The sequence below is a fragment of the Mustela nivalis genome (assembly GCF_964662115.1).
Source record: "Mustela nivalis genome assembly, chromosome: 5".
NCBI lineage: Eukaryota > Metazoa > Chordata > Mammalia > Carnivora > Mustelidae > Mustela > Mustela nivalis.
The window spans coordinates 138938274-138956588 of NC_139024.1; the positions used below are offsets into that span (position 1 = coordinate 138938274).

General features: G+C 49.5%; 1 protein-coding gene across 8 annotated transcripts in view; it reads left to right on the forward strand.

Annotated features, from left to right (window-relative positions):
- Positions 1 to 18315, forward strand: part of RREB1 (ras responsive element binding protein 1) — a 173869-nt gene that overhangs the window by 43025 nt on the left and 112529 nt on the right. For 3 of the 8 annotated variants that reach the window (XM_082729791.1, XM_082729802.1, XM_082729800.1), the window contains exon 1: positions 3123 to 3608. The exons of 2 other annotated variants lie outside the window; for them this stretch is intronic. The gene's annotated coding sequence lies outside the window, so the exon portion shown is untranslated. Of the gene's footprint in view, positions 1 to 2441; positions 2930 to 3122; positions 3609 to 18315 lie in introns of those variants that run through there. 3 more of the 8 variants (XM_082729796.1, XM_082729801.1, XM_082729794.1) reach the window with 2 other exon arrangements.

The following is an 18315-nucleotide window of genomic DNA, read 5'->3' on the forward strand; positions in this document are numbered from 1 at the left end:
CAGCCATGTATGAGGGTTTCAGTTTCTCCACATTCTTATTGATACTTGTTAGCATTTGTCTTTTTTACTCTATCCATCCTAACTGGGTGTGGAGAGGCGTGTGTCTCTGTTTTCGATAGCATGACTCTTTTAACCTATTAGATGTCCAATAAATATTTGTTGGAGAAATGATATTTATATGAGTACGAACAAACAGAACTTGGAACAATTTGTTGGACTCCCAAGTTTACTAATTAGCTAGAAGAGATGAACACAGAGCCCTGTGTCATAAGAATTAAATTTTTATTTTTATTTTTATATTTTTAAGTAGAACTCCATGCCTGAAGTGGGGCTTGAACTCCTGACCCTGAAATCCAAGAGTCACATGCTCCACCGACAGAACCAGCCAGCCAGGCGTCCCTAGAATTCAGTTTTTAAAAGTTATTTTTAAATGATTTTCTTTTTAGTTGCCAGTATTATCTAGACCACATTATAAAAGGTGGTGATTTGTTATGAAAATTCATGTAGCTTTGCGAGTTTCAGTGTATTTTACAGAATAAGCTAAAATGACACGCAAAATTCCAACTTTGATGCTGGTCCTATTCCAAACCGACCACTTGCTAGGGAGAACAGGAATGGCTAATAATTCTTGAATCTTGAGGCAAGGCAACTAAAGAAACTAGCATTCCCTACCTGGCCCTTCTTTTGACTTCTCACTGGACCATGTTACAACTCAGAAGCTCCAGACACCAGTTCTAGGGTGAGCGTGTGAACTATTACTCCTGCTTAGAGACCTGCCCATTCCCTCCTCTGGCATGCCTGTCTTCACAAATGCACTTGATAACACTCTTGGGGACATGGGGTGGGGTGGGGGCATAGGAAAATGCAAGTGCAGAAGTTTCTCTGACTAGTTTTCCTCAGTAAACAGTCGACCCTGGGAAACCTAACAGGTTCTGAAAACTTAATGTTGATGATTCTGGACGTCAGAGAAATAAGCAGCTGAATCAGTTCCCTCTTGGGGAACTGGGGTTTAGCTTACTTATCTCCAGTAAGAGGTAATGGCCTAACTGCTTTTGCTTGGCTCTATAAAGTTCTGTCTTGGCCAGAATCCATTCATTTCATCCATACCTACATAGACACTTGTCCCTATCTGTAGCCCTGAAACCCAGAGCTCCATGGAAGTCTGCAAATTAGAGGGCCATGAATGTACTTACAGCTTTGTAGGGCAAAGTTGGTGTGGTAGGGCCACAAAGGTCAAAGGTCATAGTAAGTAGAGAGAGAGCGCTCCAGGTTTCTGTACCTATGACATCATCTTGCCTAACTCCTCTCCAAAGCATAATTCTACTCTAGTATTCTCTACAACTGTTTAGGAGGCACATTTAGCCTCAAACTGGGGGAGTGAGGTGGTGTTTATTTTCCCAAACCACAGTCATCCCCTATCTTTCTAAAGATGTTTCCAAAGGCCAAGAGCAGGCCCCTCGCAGAACCCCGGTAGGAGAAGTATTAGCAGTGGGAAACTTGTCAGCTGCTTGTTGGAGGAAGCACAGCCCAGGCCTGGTTTCTCTGGGGCTCAGTGATAACTTGGGCCGCCAAAGCTGGTGGCAGCCGCCTTGGGGATGGAGAACAAACAGGCAGCTCCAAGGAGGGCCCCTGCGTTTCAGAGTTGAAACAGGAGCCCTCTGAAAGAAAGAGATATTGCGTGTGGCTTCCCTGGTGCCTCGGAGGGCGACGTGGATGACACAGCATCAGCAGCGCTGTCTCGGGGTGGGGACACAGGCGGTAGGAGCTTGTGCCATCCTCAGCCCCTTGGGGGCGAGGTAGCCCCCGCTAAAGCATCAGTTGTGGAGTGTGGGGAAGGGAAGGTGACAAAAGCCGAGTCAGTCTGGAATTTGTTGGACAGAGAGGACGCTCCGGGCCCTAGAGCTAGAAGGACCGAACCCTGGGAGAGAAACAGCCCTAAGTTGGGGGCGGGGTGAAGCGCTGGTTCCTTAATCTCCTGCCCCATCATCTACTCGCCCCACCTGGATGCAGAGCGAGGACCGCGTGCAGAGGCAACCGCGCGGGTGGGGCTCACCCTCGCGTTTGCCTCCGACACCCAGCGGGGCGGTGCCGGGCCAGGGAACCCGACCCCCACGCCACCCCCTCCCGGCCTCCGGGGCGCCCCTCTCGCGCCTCCCGGGCATCGCTGCCTCGCCCTCTCCTCCGTTAAAATAGTGAAACAAACCCTGGAGTGAAGTGATGGAAAGCCGGGGGCGGGGAGTTGCCCGCAAGTGGAGGGCTGGAAGGGAGGGGGCGCGGTGGTCCTAGAGGGTGGCCGGCCGGCCGGCAAGCGCTGGGCTGATCGTGATCGCGCTCAGCTGCGGCGGCCGAGACCCTTCCCCCGGGGCGGCCCGGCCCTCCCGTGCCCCGGGGCGCCAGCGGAGGGCGTGGGGCAAACCTGGGGCTGCGGTGGGGGTGGGGTGGGGGACTCCACCTCCATCCATCCCAGGATGGAAACTGCGGTCGCCCAGCTAAAATCGGGGCGGGGGCGGCGGTGGGGACCCGCGAGTACTGCGGCTCCCCCCCACCCCCCAGCCCGAGCCGCCGCCGCAGCCGCCGCTCAGTAACACGTCCCCAGGAGACTGGCAGGAGCAACACGTGATGTGTCTACTTATCAGGGGGAGAGGGGGAGAGCGAGTCTCCGAGCGTGCGGGCGAGGAAGCGGGGCGGGGGGCCGAGGCGGGGGCCGGGACGACGGCTGGGGCGCCGGGGTCGCCAGCTCCTCGCCCACCTCCCTCCCCGTGGGAGAAGAGGAGGAGGGGAAGTGACTGCGGAGTTGATGAACTTTGCACATCCAGAAACGCCATTTTGATTCCTTTTCCGGAACAAGTTTGCATCTCTCCTCTCTCTCTCCCTGAAGCCCACCGGTCCCCACTGCATCATGCCTGGGAGCCAAGAGCCCTGCCGGGCCGTAAGTACGCGCCCGGGGTTCCGGCTCCCGGGAGTCGGGTGGCAGCGAGATGTCTAGGGCTGAAGGGGAGCGACCTTTTAAAGAACTTTTGGGGATGGGGAGGGTCAAGTGTGCGGAGCGCGTTGTACTTTTTAAACTCGGCGTTTCCCGGAGCCGAGGACCCGAGCGCCCCACGCCGCGCTACGTGCGCTCGGGGCGGTGGGGCCGGCCGGGGATGAGCCGGGCAGCCCTCTCCCCTCGGGCTGCGCGCCGGGCCGCTCCTCCTCCTCCTCCCCTCCTCCCCCTCCTCCTCCTCCTCCTCCCCTTCCTCCGCTCCTTTTCCCCTTCCCGAGCTGCCGGCTCTGCCAACCAGCTCCCAGCGCGAGCCGCCGCGGCCGCCGCAGCGCCCCGCCGCCAGGACCTGATGCGCATCCATATTAGCCGTCCGAGCGCAGGAATCCGGCCCGACCCGCGCCGCCGCGCCCGCCGCGGAATTTATTTTTAACCAGCACCGCCGGGACTCGGATGGTGCGCGCACCGCCGGCCAGAAACATCTTCCCAGCGCTGCTCTCCATCTTCCGCCCTCTCTCCCCCGACATCCTCCCCCCCATGTGGGAGGGGAAACTTTTCTCCTACATACTTTCGAGTCCCACTCGGGCCGAGAAGCGCGGAGATGACGGCGCCCGTCCGCCGCCGCAAGGTATCCGGGGGGTGCCCGCCTGGGGTGCTCGCTCGGGGGTGCCCGCTCGGGGCTGCGCGGTGGGAGCATCCGCCGCGCCCTGCTCGGCGGACTTTGATCCTCCCCGGCGGACGGCGCCGGCCGGGAGGGGGCCGCGGGCAACCCTGCGCCCTCCCCTGTCCCCGGCTCCTGGCTGGGGGGGTTACACCGACCACCGCCCCCGGGTGACCGGGGGAGGAGGGGGCCGGAGCCGTGTCCGCGCGTATTGTTCCCTTGCCCTTCCGTTGGCGGTGTACGTGTTTTCGTGGGAGCCATCGGTGTGGAGCGGAGCCTGCATCGCGGAGGGGGGGGGGGACCTCGGCACCCGGCGCCGTCACGAGCACAGGAAGGAGGCCGGGAGCATCCGAGGCGGGGCCGGCCGCCGGGCCCGCTTCGCCGCCCAGCTGTGGAGCGCGCTCGGAAACTTTTGTCCGCCGCCCGCTGGACCAATTTTTCCCGAGTTCTGGGGCTTCCCTTTCTCCTCCCATCTCGGCCCATAGCGCCGAGCCGGGGCGGCGGTTGCGGGGGGGGGGGCGGCTGGCGTCGAGGGGCAGGGGACCCAGTTGCGGGGGAGGGGCACCCGGCCTCGGGCCCGTCCCCCCGCGCCCCCTCCCCACTCGCGGTCTCTTAGGAAACTGCGACCTTAATGGTTGCTAAGGAGCAGGGGAGGTCCTTCCCGTCGCCGGCCCCCTCCCTGGGTAGCGGCGTGTTTTCTGGAAGGGCCGAGGGTCGCGTCGAGGATGTGGTGACTCGCTCCCTGGCCGCTCGTGGGGCCGGGCCAGGCGCGTGAGTGCGGGGCGCGGCGACGGAGCCCACTTCTGTGCGGGGCCACTTTCTTTTTCGGGCGGGCGGCGGGGGGGCGGGGGTTGGCCTCGGGCAAAGCAGGGGCGCAGGGGGCACGAGGACCCGGGGGTCGCGGGGACCGAGCAGCGGGCGGGCGGGTTGACAGGCGCCGCGTGCAGCTCGCGTCCAGCGTCCGCGGTGCATCGGTGATGGGTTATAAAAGAGGAGGAAAGTGTTTCTCCTTGCTCAGCAGATTTGCCCTCCCTCGCTCCTTACTGGTTAGAAGATAGAACGTGAGCCCAGATCCGGACGAGCAGTTCACATTCCATTACGAAATTCTACACGGCTTCAGAGCCAGCAGCAGCGCACATTCGGGGCACTTTGGAGTTTTTTCTTTTTTTGGGGGGGATGGTGGGTGGTGGTGCAGAGAAATAGAAAGGTGAATTAAAAAATATAACTTTTTTGGTATGCTGAAAAACCTGTCTGAGGGTTTTCATCAGTAGAAAAATTACGCCTCGTGCTTGTTGTAGAGTTTAGATTCAAGCCCAGCCTTTTAAAAAGTCAGTGGAAATAAAGTTTGTCTGTTGGATGGGGATGCTGGAAATAGCGAGGTATTTTGGTCTCAACGACGAGACTTGAGATGATTTCTGCAAAGGCTGAGTTGCTAATGTGCATCCCATATTTTGGAGATCTTTTTCTCTTTTAGACGCGAAGTGGTCTGTGCATGTGCGCATGAATGTAGTCTGAAATAAGTTTAGTTGAAGTGGAAGGTGGAGAAAAGGGAACTGCAGAGCAAAGAATGGTTTTTGTTAGTTTTAGGTTGGTTGGTTGGTTGGTTTCCCTTCTCCCCATAGCCCTTAAAAGCATCCTCTCGACCTGGTGCTTTTCCGAGTAGGCAGGTACAGTTCTAAGACATAGTGTAACCCGGAAGTCTTAAGTTAGAGGCTGGAGTCCTGGCTGAAACTTTTTTTTTTTTCTTAAGCATTTAGCTCTGTGCTTCCTTCAAGAGTCACACAGAACTTTTGAAGAAATGGGTTCGAAATTAGCCTTCTAAATAATTTATGCAGCGGTGAGCCACTAATGTTCGGTGAGCCACTAATGTTCCGGGGTTTTTTGTTGTTGTTGTTTGTTTGTTTGTTTGTGTTTTACCTCTGCATTTTGGAGGGAGCTTTCTGGGTGGGTACCCGCTGATGGATCTTGCTTTGATGTGTTTTTGAGCTTTGGTTACACTGATGAATTAAACATTTGAATGTCTTTTATCAAGTTTTAAATGTGTGAAAAAACACCTTCTCTCCCACCCACCCCCACTTTTACAAAAGAAAGGGAGAGCCCTTTGATTCGGTTATTTGTTTAGCTTGTGCTCCATTTTAGGCTGTTAATGAACTTGCACTGTTTCATCATTCTTAAAAATACTGCTAAGCAGGTTGCGTGGGGGGATGTTTTGTTTTTAGAGGATTTGCTGGTTCTGTGGTACCTGCTGCTGGTGCTAACTATTACAGGGCACATCATTCTCGGGGTGTTTCCAGATAACTATTGAATTTCTCATCGGAAATTCAGAGCCTCAGCCCTTATGGCAGACAGAGTTTGTTCTGTGATGGGGAGGATGGGGCTGACTCAGTTGGCACAGGTGATGCATCCATTCCTAACTGTTTACATCTTCCAACAAGTGACCTTTTGATTGCAGGGTCTTTTATTTGAGATAGCTTCAGGCAGAGACTCCCTTGATCTTCCTTGCTTCCAGCACAGGTATAGGGTATAGAACGTTGAAGAAGGAAAACAAACCTACCCTGTTAGTGTGCGTCTGATCAGGTGGTTTATTGGTTATCTGCTGTCTTGTCAGGCAACAGCTAGATACCGTGATGTGGTTTGCATTTTCACTCTTCAGTTTTAAACAGCTCTGTTGATCCACTTCCTAAGGTCAGTTTGGAAATCTTCGCTTGCCGTCCTTATCCTTAGTTGTTAACATCATTTATTGCCTTCAGCAAGGAAAAGTTCCTGGGTAAGGACGTTAAAAAATTCTACCCTTTTAGGATTCTGTATGATATAATTAATATAAATTTAACTTCTCCAAAAATTGGTTAAGCATGCTCACTAGAAACAGAAGTGAATCCTTTTGATGTTTCTATTCATTATCCTTTTGAAAAGTAGGTGGTGCTTAAAAGGTCATAGGATAAGGGTTGCTAAGCAGCTAAACAGAAGGATGCTAAAATTAACCAAAGCATTTTTGAAAGGGAGTTCTTCCCTGTTTTACATTATTTACTAGATTTAATTAATTTCAGAATCCTCCGCGTCCTCTGACCAAGGAAGGTAGGCTGTTAGGTTTGTTTTGTTTTTGTTATCATATTTAAATAATCTCTCTCTCTTTTGTAAGTGTCTTTTAATTGAAGTTAAGGCTCTCTGACCAACTCTGGTGTCAGATGGCAGCTGGGCTGGGCAGACTTCTTGTCTGATACCCATGTGTTCAGGTTAAACCTCCCCTTCCTGAGGGTACACGAGCAACATCACCTTTGTCCATCTCTTTATTGCAGGTTGTTTGGTTGTTTTGGAAAATCTAGCTCATCCACAAATTGATGTCTTCCTTTACTCTTTATTGAGCAGATTTGCATCCAAAAGATAGAAGTGTAATATAGTATCAATAGTGTGCAGTAGAGTCCCTCCTGATAGCAGGACCATCATCTTTCCCCCCCTTTCCTGAGATTAGATTAGGCTTTCCTAGGAGGCCCCCCCACCCCCAGTTTTTCATATTGTTTAGAAAATAATCGTATTAGGTGTGGAATATCTTAGGAAGGGTGACCAAATGTAAAAATAAATAAATACGTAAAAAGTGTGACTTACTTACCTAACATTTCTGCTGAGAGTAGGTGTAATAAGGGTCTTGAACTTGTGCAGTGAGAGAAATGGTTGAAATGTTAACTGAAGTCCGGTTGGTAAGCATCCTCTCTTGGCTGAAAGGCAAGCCTGCTGTTCTAAGTTAGATTCCTCCTCACAGTTGCTTCTGGATGTCTGACCTACTGAAAAGGCAGAGTTGAGTAACATTTTTTATATCCAAGTATAATTAAGAAATTGGATGGGTTTTTGGGAGGGGGCAGGGTACATGAGCTCTCTTCCTCGCTCTCTCTTTCAGACTTAGTGATTTTTGAGTAGAAAGGAGGCACAGCCCTCTTCAAAAAGCAGGGGTCAGATTGTGTTTTCCACGCCCCAGGGGGGCCTCCCCATAAATCAGAGTAAAAGGTGTACCGTATGAAACAGAGGGAGGCATACAGTGTGCTTTCTGAAATGCATCACTTATTTTTAATTTCCCCACTCCCATAGAAGGCAGGGTAGAGAGGAAAACCATCTGCTGTGTTTGTACCACGACTGAGGTAGCAGAACAGGGAAGGTGGGGAGTCAGACTTTTTACGTTGGCTGCCCTGGGGCACCGTATCACCGCCGACCCTGCTGGTCTCGGGGGTCTCTGGTCACCTTTGGGGCGCTCTCCGTTCTTGTGAAGGGAAGGCAGTGTGGAGTGCAGCCGGGGATTGTGGTCCCTGTGGGTTGGTGGAGACCGAGCACAGCCTAGGAGGAGGGCTCCGGGAGCTGTTCCTGCCAGTTCCTGGTGCATCTTGTTTCTAAGGGTACTCAGGGTACAGGTGAGCCCTTCGGCCCCTTGGTGAAGGTGGTGGCCTGTGAATAAGGTGCTTCAGACAAAAGAAGTGGGAGAGGGTGGAGATGTTTGCTCAGTGTGATTCAAGCAAGTAATGCTAAGAGAATTTGAAAGCCTCTGTAAAGTCCCCAAGACTGGGGAGACTGGGTGCTGCCTGCCCTTGCAGGATTCACCTCAGGCCTTTCAGACTCCCTGAGGGCGGGTGGTCTTGATAAAGTAGAGATGGCCCAGGGAGCACCCCCCACCCCCATTTCTTTGTCAGCTGGCCTGACTGCTGTGAAAAAGTCACAGTGGGGGTAATTAGATAAAGCTTTTAAATGGCTTTATTTGTTTTTCCCCTGGCTTGCTTAGTATCTCTTTTCCCCTTCCTTTTTCAGAGGCCAGTGGGGTAGGATGGTCAAAAGAATGTGTGAGGCTTACTGGCGTAATGACTTTTTTAAAATTTCAGCTTTCAGGAGAGTGTACCTTGCACAGAGTCTTCACCCTGCTCTTGTGAAGGCCTTGAACAGAGATTCAAATTTTATCCTCAGAGCAACAGACACAGCGAGGGTTAGGCAGGTGTATTAACCCATTTTACAGCTGTGCCGGTTTCCAAGCTGGCTGGTAGTGAGCCTAATCCCAGTCTAGCTCCATACCACACCTGCTTTTCAAAATCTGCCTTGCCTGCGAACACGGAGCATCAAATATGAGCCTGCGTGTGTGTTTTAAATGAGACCAGACCCTTTTCACAATAATTCTGTGTTGAATTTGAAGACGTAAGGCAATTAAAAAGAAACTTTTTAGCCTTTATCTCTGTGGATGAACGTGATGATACACTTTTTATTTTTCTTCAGTAGGTTTTCTACCTCCTGGAATTGTTGTAAGGATAATAAATGTTCCCGAAACTCAAACTCTATATATGGAAGAAAGTAGTATATTTTCAGCTCAGGAAACTTTGTGGGTATCCACTCTGGATTTCCTTTCCAGAATTGTGCACAACTCCGGGACTTGAGGCAAAACTCGCCTGGGGTTTCTGTTCCAGTCGAGGAAATGCAGCACTTTCTTTTTGCCTTGGGTGCTGAGGGACAAACAGAACGAGTCAATTTTTCTTAATGAAGTTCACTTGGGGTGGATTTTAAGGACAAGGCACGTTGTAAGCTTTGGACTCATCCTTTAAAGCAGTGGTTCTCAAGAGTTGGCGGTTTGCCCCCAGGGGCATTTGGCAATGTCTGGAGACATTTTTGATTGCCCTGCTTGGGGGAGGGGTGCCACCGGCCTCGAGTGGGTAGAGGCCCAGGATGCTGTTACCCATCCCACAGTGCAGCGGCTGGCCTCACAACAAAGAATTACCCAGTCCAGAACGTCAGTAGGTGGAGGTTGAGAAAGCCTGCATTAAAGGTACGGCCGGCGTGGCCCGTGTCCTGTGCGCCAGTAGCCCGGGTGTACTCCGCGGAGGCCACATGACCTATTTGCAGATCTGAAATTTCATAAAGCGAGTGAGCTCCCATTACATGCCTGTAAGGTACCACGGTTGGCACATTCAGGGTTTCACAGAAAATTCAGGGTTGGGGAAAACATTAAGTGGCGTTAAATGTATTTAAAAGCCCCATAGTAAATAAAAGTTCTAGAACTCATCTGCTTCTAAAGCAAACCAGATTCGTTGGCACTGGGAAGCTGCTCAGAGTCACTTCAGTTATTGGGAAACTCGCTTTGGTGCTGTCATCTGCCAGTTCTCCCTCATGTTTTAAGTTATGCGGAGAGTATCTCTCCCCGCCCCCCGACCCCATGTGTTCAAACTAGCCTTTACTCGCTTGACAGTCTGTGTCTTTGCACTCGCAAGTGCAAAAGAAGTCTCCCTTTGTTTTGTTTTGTCAAGTTTTTGCAAAATTCTTACATAACTATCCACCCTTTTGACAGGGCAGCGTTTGGGAACCGGTCTTCTGTCCCTACTTCTCCTCTTGAGGGGGTGGTTGGCAGGCTGCTGCCCTAGCTGGAAGGGATGGGGAGGGAACGTGGGGGAAGACACAGTGATTATTTTGGTGTTCTCAGGACTGCTGGATCTCACATACGTGAAAAGGTAGTTGATTTAAAGAAACCGAATGTGGTGTGTGAACTTGAAACTGAATTTCCTCAGGCCCAGGAAGGTCTAGGATAGTAACAGGAGTGATCTTGAAGCCACAGGTGCTACTTCCCTGACCTTGTTCCCTGTCTCCACCCCCCCCCCCCCCAACCCCAGGCCTCTGTCACAGGGGCAGGAGGTGAGGAGCTGAGAAGGAGGCAGGAAGAGAGGGAGAGTGAATTCCAGAAAGGGAAGGGCTGGATGCCTGTGCTGGGAAGTAGCAGTTAGCCCTGAGATGGCCTGGGCTCCCTCTGACCTTAGAGAAACATGTGGCTCTTGAAGCTAGCTTTTTTTTTTTTTTTTTTAAAAACATCCTAAACCCGTGGGTAGACAATAAGCATCGGTCCACATCTGTTTATGCTGTTTTTGCTCAGGGACCTGCTCTGAAGTCACTTGACCATCCTGTCCCAAGTAGCAGGAGCCATGGACTCTCGTGCTTTTCTGCCCTCTCCCCTAGCTTCTAATCAGGCAGCTCCCTGCCCTCTGTCTCCATTTACAGCTCTTCCCAAGCCCAGACCTTTGGTCTCCCAGCTCTCCTGCAGGTGCCCCAGAAGTCACTTGTAAAAATAAATGCCCTCCCCCTCCCTTCTAGAAGGTGGTCTGAAACACACCATCCACCCAGTCTTCGGGCCAGGAAGCACTTGGCCATCCTGGCTTGCATCTGTCTCCGTCCTGAAGTCCAGTGACCAGACTGTCCCGGAAACTTCTCGCAGGTCGGACTCCAATCTCAGCTCTGCCAGGCCCCTGATCTCGGGTCCTCATCATGTCGCAGACAGCTCTTCAGTTAGCTTCCCGCCACCCGTGTCTCCTGCTGTCTCTCATCTTTTGCTCTGCGCAGAAACTCAAGCTGTACATGGTGTTTGCCTGCTGAAAAACATCTCTTGGCTCCCTGTTGTCTACAGGAAGAAATCCAAACTCCTCAGCTTGGCACCCGAGGACCTTCATCATCAGCTTCCAGGCTGTCTGACTAGTTCAGCTCTTGCCACTTCTGGGCACCCTTGACGCACTGAATGGTTTCTGACTGTCTCTGTGTTCGCGTGTCCTTCACTCGAGCTTTCCCCATCTGCTTCTAGAACAGTGTCTTCCATCTTCCTTCGAGACCACTCTCAGAAACCACCTCTTTCAGGGAGACTCCGGTCCTCCGTCCAGAGTAACTCTTAGCCCCATCTGTCCGGTCTGTCGTAATTTACCTGTTGACGTGTTTTTGCCACCTCAGGAACAGGGAGGGACTTTGACTCTTGTTTTTCCACTAGGAATTGCATCGTGTGCCGATTGGACCCATTTTCCAATACAGAAGCGAGATTTTCTGGAGAAGAGCACATATAATTTGGTAGCTAAGTCCTAAATATCAGTACAGATCGAGAGAAGGAAACAAAAGTAAACTTGAGTTTTCAGTAAACCCATCAACGCAGAGACGGGGTGCTAAGTGAACACCGGTAGAAAAGGATTTTGACTTACAGAAACTTTAAAATAAAACTTCGCTCAGCTTAATTTACTCGAAATTAAAGAGGAAAAAAAATCTTTGTTAATGCCTGATTGCACTAAAAGCTGTCTCACTAGGGCCCTTACTAATTATAACCACTTTTCATGGCTCTCGGTTTGAAGTTTATATTAAATAGGAGAGATGGGCACACAGATCAAAGACCAAAATCATTTCAGAGCTCCAACGTGTGGGCCCATTTTCTCTGCTTAGTTAGATTTTTGTTTCATTAGTGGTATGAGTTAATAGGAGTGTTGGTCTGTGTATAATTTAACTTTTCTTTTTTCCGTTACTCCTTGGATTTAAAGCAAAATACTGAACAGAAACCTACAGGGCATAGATCTTGCTTTATTTGTGTGTGTGTGTGTGTGTGTGTGTGTGTGTGTACACGCAATATCCGTACTTGATAGAAGTTAGAGAGATAGATCATATTTCTTTCTATAAAGAAAGAATCATTTCACTGTTTTAGAGGAACTTTCTTTATTATTAAAAAAAAAAACCCACTTCTGCATATACAGAATCATCTCAAATTGTTTAAGTTTCTTTTAAGAGAGGTGTATATAGCTTCAAAAATAAGGGAGATACCAGAGAGGTTGGGTCAGAGAGAAGCATTTTGCTTATGGACCCTTTTGTACCTAAAAAGTTTTTTTAGAACTGCATGTTGGAAGATCTTGGCATCCTTTATATAAGATGAAATCCTAGCTGATTAAAAATATATTCCTGCCTTTAAATAGTTCTTGTGCTTACCTGATAACTAGAGTTTAGGCCCAGATCTAGCAAATACATTTAGATCTAATAGTCTAACTCTGCTGTATTTCTGAGGAGGCTTGTGTATTTTCCTCTGTTGTGGAAAACAGATTTCTTAAAAGTCATTTCTCTTCCACTTAAGGGCTTTAATTGTTTTGAGGAATAATTATATAAAACTGTTTAGTGAACATCTCAAGCAGGTTTCCCATGACTGGGTTAATTAATCCTGTATTGGATCAAAGTATTCTTCTTAAAATTTTAAACTGAGTATAACTTAAAAGAGGCTTACCTTGTACATCTCTAAACTTAATTTGTATTTAAATCATGAAAATAAGGTTTCTAAGAACTGTTTGTTGTTCAGGAGCGCAGTAAAGCTTTACAAGCCCCTTTTCCTAAATATATTTTAATCACGAGTTACTATCAGACCCCATCTGCTTTTAGAAAACCGTTTTTCATCCCCACATTTGCCGACCTCATAATGTTAAATTGTTTTTAACATTTACATATCTTTATTTGATTTTTATTTAGTATTTGAATATATGCCATGTGAAGGCTGCAGTAAACACCAGGAGTGCTGGTAGGAGAAGGAGACAGTTGCTAGCTTCATGGAGGTTGGAAAACACCCATTCAACCACTAAGTCGTGTACTTCTGTGCCAAGTGCTAACAGTGGAGTGTAGAACAGGAACCTACAAAGTTTAGCTTCTGTGTGGGGGAGGATAGAGGATACTACTGGGAGGAAGGTTAAGGGAGGCGTCCCGTGGAGCTAATACCTGAAGGATGGTGGAGGGAAGGAAAGTGTGTTGGAGAACAGTTTATACAAAGGCCCTGAGGTTGGAGGGGAAGGTAGTGTTACCCACGGAATTGAGAGAGGCAGTGTGTGTGTGTGTGTAGGGAAAAAAAGACACAAAAAATGAATGACAGCCCAGGGAGGTAGGTGGGGGCTTTAGCACACTGTTTGCAACCCAGTTTGTCTTAGAAACTTAGAGGGGGGCGCCTGGGTGGCTCAGTGGGTTAAACCGCTGCCTTCGGCTCAGGTCATGATCTCAGGGTCCTGGGATCGAGTCCCGCATCGGGCTCTCTGCTCAGCAGGGAGCCTGCTTCCTCCTCTCTCTCTCTGCCTGCCTCTCTGCCTACTTGTAATCTCTGTCAAATAAATAAATAAATCTTAAAAAAAAAAAAAAAAAAAGAAAGAAACTTAGAGGGTGTTAGGCCAAGGAATGGCACAATGAGATTTGCATTTTCAAAGATTATTCCTGCTCAGAGTGGAGAATAGACTAACCGACAAGGAAGCTACTAGTTGCTTTCTGTTTGCAAGATCCCTTAGGAGCCTAGTTTTTCAAAATTTTGAAAACGAGTGGTGGCTTGGCTGTGGTGGCCATAGAGGTGGGAAGCCCTGAAAGGCTTTGATAGAGATCTAAGCGGTGGCAAGGACTAGCTCCTGGGTGGGGTAGGATGGTGAGGGAGAGGGAGAGATGGCTTCCAGGACTCTGGCTTTTATTGTGGGCGAATGGGGGTGCCTTTCCCTGAGATTAGCATGCTGGATGAAGCAAGGTTTGTAAACACAGTATGTCTCCTGTTCCTTAAAGAGGGATTTTTTTTTTTAAAAGATTTTATTTATTTATTTGAGAGAGAGACAGTGAGAGAGAACATGAGCGAGGAGAAGGTCAGAGGGAGAAGCAGACTCCCCGTGGAGCTGGGAGCCCGATGTGGGACTCGATCCCGGGACTCCAGGATCATGACCTGAGCTGAAGGCAGTTGTCCAACCAACTGAGCCACCCAGGCGCCCTTAAAGAGGGATTTTTATGGTCTTCAATACTTACAGGATCTTCTCTACTTGTATGTACTGTTTTCATTGGTTAAAACGTGCATGCCTGGCCTGGCTAAAAGCATGGAAAGTACAACAACAACAACAACAACAAAAAGTGAGAAAAGGAATCAGACGATTTGCTTCCTCCTTCGCTCTTCCTTCTTTCCTTTTAATTTCCTGACACCAGAAAGAGATGGCAGATTTTCCTGTAGATGGCCCGAGCTTCTGAATGCTTTTCAGATGAGATCTACAATGAAATCTTGAGAGCATTTAAGTTTCTGCTTGTTTTAGTGATGCTTGGTGTGTTTGACTTACGAGCATGGGGCTCAGGGGAGGAGGCTTTGGGTGCGAACCAAGGTAGGACTCGCAAAACTGCCCAAGCCTTTTGACTTAGGAGTGTCAGAACTCCTTCACGACCAGATTTTCCAATGTGTTTCTTCATTTCTCAGTGGTCACCTGATGCTCTGCGTGTCTCAGAACTCCATCAGCATTTTGCTTGACCGGTAATCTGTGTGAAAACAAAGTTCATTCAGTAAACAAAACTTGCTATTATATCTCCTGTTATATCTACTGGGCTTTACACTTGATCTGTGGGTGTCAAAGGAAAGGGTTTAATCCCTGCCACAAGGAGTGGAACTTGTTCCCACTGAGCGATGGTCTAGCCTGTATTTGAACACCTCTGACGATGGCAGCCTCGCTCCCCCCAGGCAGACCTTGAGTTTTTACTGCATTAATTAACTTTTTTTTTTTTTTCCAACGCAAACAAATCTTTGTAGAACCAGATAGAAAGCGACGTGTTTTCCACTGAGTTGGTAAAAACTAGAAGCTGGAGTATAGGCACGCTGCCTCTTACAGTCTGACCCTCAGAGCTCTGTCCCTGAGTGCTGCCCTCAGTGACTTTCTCCTGCACTGGAAGTCCTGCTTCCTGCGGGGTGGGGTGCTATATGCCTCACCTGCCTGCACAGCCATCCCCTTGTGGGTGAGCAGGGACCCCATCCCTGAAGGTGATCTCACAAGAAAGCATTAGCCGTGCTCCTAGTTTGGGTGAGTGCTTTCCCTGACGTTCTGCAAATGACTCATCAGAGCCTCAGGTGAGTCCCGGCCCGTCCCAGAGATGCTTCTCTTTTATGGTATCAATCCTCACCAAGCTAGCGTGCCCCAGGAAGTGCCGTTTGTTCGCCCACCTCGGGATCAACATGATTTTCCATTTCTAGCTCAGGAGCTTGGGTGTCCTGGCGTCGCTGCGACGATCAGCCCCATTAGAACAGACACCACACGTTATTCCAGCCCGGTATTTGGTAAGATGAACCATTTAGGATTAAAAAAAAAAAAAAGAAAGAAAGAAAGAAACTCCACAGAGACCTCGTCCTGTCCTACTTCTTTCTAATTGGCATAGCTTGGTCAGGAGATGCTGAAAATTTAAAAACCTGGGTGTAAGCATTTTTTTCTTTTTTTTTTTTGAAAATTGAAATTATAAGGCACTATGCAAACAACTCAGTCTTCCAGCCTGAGGTGTGGATTTGGGGGTTCTGACAAGAAGTTTGTTGCAAATACAGCTTACTAGATAGGGGCCTTATGAATATCCAAACTAGCCCTCGGTAGTATATTCATAGCCATTTATCGGGTGACAAACACACATAATCTCACTTTCGGATAACCCTTCCGTAGCTGCAGACAGTGGTGACGACACACACTATCTCTAGGGTCATTTATTTTTCCCCGGACAGTTGTGTTTTTACACCCGGCTGCCCCTCGTGGAAGGGCTCGGTGGTGTTAGGTTCCCTTGGCATTGGGGTGTTGGAATGTCCCCTGCATCGCTACCTTCTGGATACATTAGGCCATCTGCTGTGTTAAGATTAAGGGGATGAAAGTTTAATATATTTTATGTAAAGCTCCTGAAGAGGTTAGTGAAACAAGTTAATAAAGAAATACGTGCTTTGGGGATTTCATGCGCTTTCTTGAGAGAATTTCATAGTGCTGTCGGGAAGGCCCGGCTGTGAGGTGTTCTTCGGGCTGATCTGTGACATGCCCCTTCGTTGTGAACCCAGAGCCATTGCTGTCTGGTGAAGGATGTGGCATTAGGATAGGTGCAGGGAAGATGACTGTTTCCTCGGGGAAGTGGCTGCCCTGCCTTGGGAGTGGGGGGGGAGTCCCAGGCACACGTGGTCAGGTCATGGCAGTAAGCGCTGAGAACCCAGATGGTGGTTACTGCTCGTCTTGTTTTCATTGTTGTTCTTGTTTCCTTCTCTGCGCGGGGCCTGATGTTGATGGGGGTGATGACCGTGGCATGTGGGCTGAAGCTCGCTCTTTATCAGTCCACTGGAGAGTCCGTGGGGCGCGCGCATGTTCCATGCTGTGGTTATCCTCAGGAAAAAGCGTGGGGGAGCGTATGTGTCTTGGGGAGGGAGTGTGGTCAAATCATGATATTTGGAGGATGTGATCAAAATGGCCCAGCACTTTTATTTCACGGCTGACTTGATAGTCCCTGGAAATCCCTGGAATTTCGGAAGGGCTCCTGTGGGCCGGCCAGTCCCGGGGCCAGTCCTGCCAGTAGCTAGTTCTGCTGCCCTTGTCTCTCCAGAAAGCTACATGCAGAGAAACCCACCCTTAGACAGCAGGAACTGGGATGTGGTCATTCATAGTACAGGGGAGTCTACTGAGGGTGCATTTTAAAAAGTTCAGCAGACCGCATTTGGGTTTATAGATCACCTTTGGTGAGAAACATCACCAGTCAGGGCCCACCCATGTTTGCTTTAAGTCAGCTAAACGAGAAGGTAAGTCTTTCGGTTTCTCTTCTGCCCTTGCTAGACTTAATCAATGACTCCAGTCTGATAACAGAATTCTCAAGTGCTTCCACTTTAATTTTCACCCTTTTCTGATAGTTAGGCTTTTCATGTGGAATAACTCTTCAGCATGGGTACTGGGAGCCGCAGTAACAACATCTAACGTTTATTGAGCTTGAACTAGTAACCCGTTATCCTGGATTCTTGACCCGGATCATCTCCTCCATTCCTTGCAGAGACTCTTGGACGCAGTGATGTCGTCAGGCACCCTCATTATTCAGATGAGGAAATGGAGACCCAGAGTGGCCACAGCTAGTGGGGATCAAACAGGGCACCCTGAGTCCAGAACCCAGGCTTGTAGTTGCTGCTCAGTGACCTCCCGTAATGACACAGTACATTCATCAAGTAAATATTGCCTGAAACCTGCCATGTACAGCCCTTTGGTGCCCATCAAGGGGAAGCGTGTGTAAGAATAGACACGCGACAGGGTTGCTGGCTTCCGGGAAGCAGGTTATCTGGCGTGTGACGAGATGAGTTCAATAGACCGTGACTTCGGTGGAAGATCAGGAGGGGAGAAGCGTGATTGCTGGAGTGAGAGGCTTGCAGAGACCGTGCTGGTTCGCAGATCAGCTGGAGGGAAGGGGCTGTCCCCTGAGCCTTGGGCTGGCCTGTAGGAAAGACCCAGGGGTGAAGCCCTGAACAGACCTTTCTAGAAGATAAAATTTCCCCTAAGTCTCCATCAGAGAGGTTCTGGTGGATCGGAGGTTGTCTTCCACATGGTGAGGGATGCCCCACAAGTGAAACCGCACGGGCGTGGACTTGGGGCTTCTGCTGGTGCCCTGTGCGATGGATGGTGGGGTGCGTGCCTGTCTCTCGGGTTCTTCCTTGTGGACATCCACTTTCAACCTCACTGGAAGTGCTTGAGCTCTGCTTTAAAGTAAGAATCGTATGTGGGCCACTTTGGAGAGTCTGGAAACTGCCGGCTCTGTAATCAATTGGGTGTTGCTTTGGGTTTTTGTCAGGGGCCAGTGCCTTGGAAACAGTTCCCTTATTTTATGTTTTAATGGCTTGTCATTTAATAGATAAATTCAGTATTTTGCCTCAAGGTGTTGGGGTTCAGGTCCGGTGACCTAAGAGGCCTGTGGTAACTAGCGAAGTGGGTGCAGCAATTGGTCTCATTACTGACCTGATCTTAAAATTTGTCCATATTCAAGGGAAGTATCGTTCTTTGGTTGTTTTGCTTTTTAAGCAGTGGGAACCCTGTGGACTGGAGGGCAGTGATAGAAGGATGTCCTGTCTGCCTTCAGATGTTTTTGGGAGGGAGGTCACCATTGTGCATTGATCCTG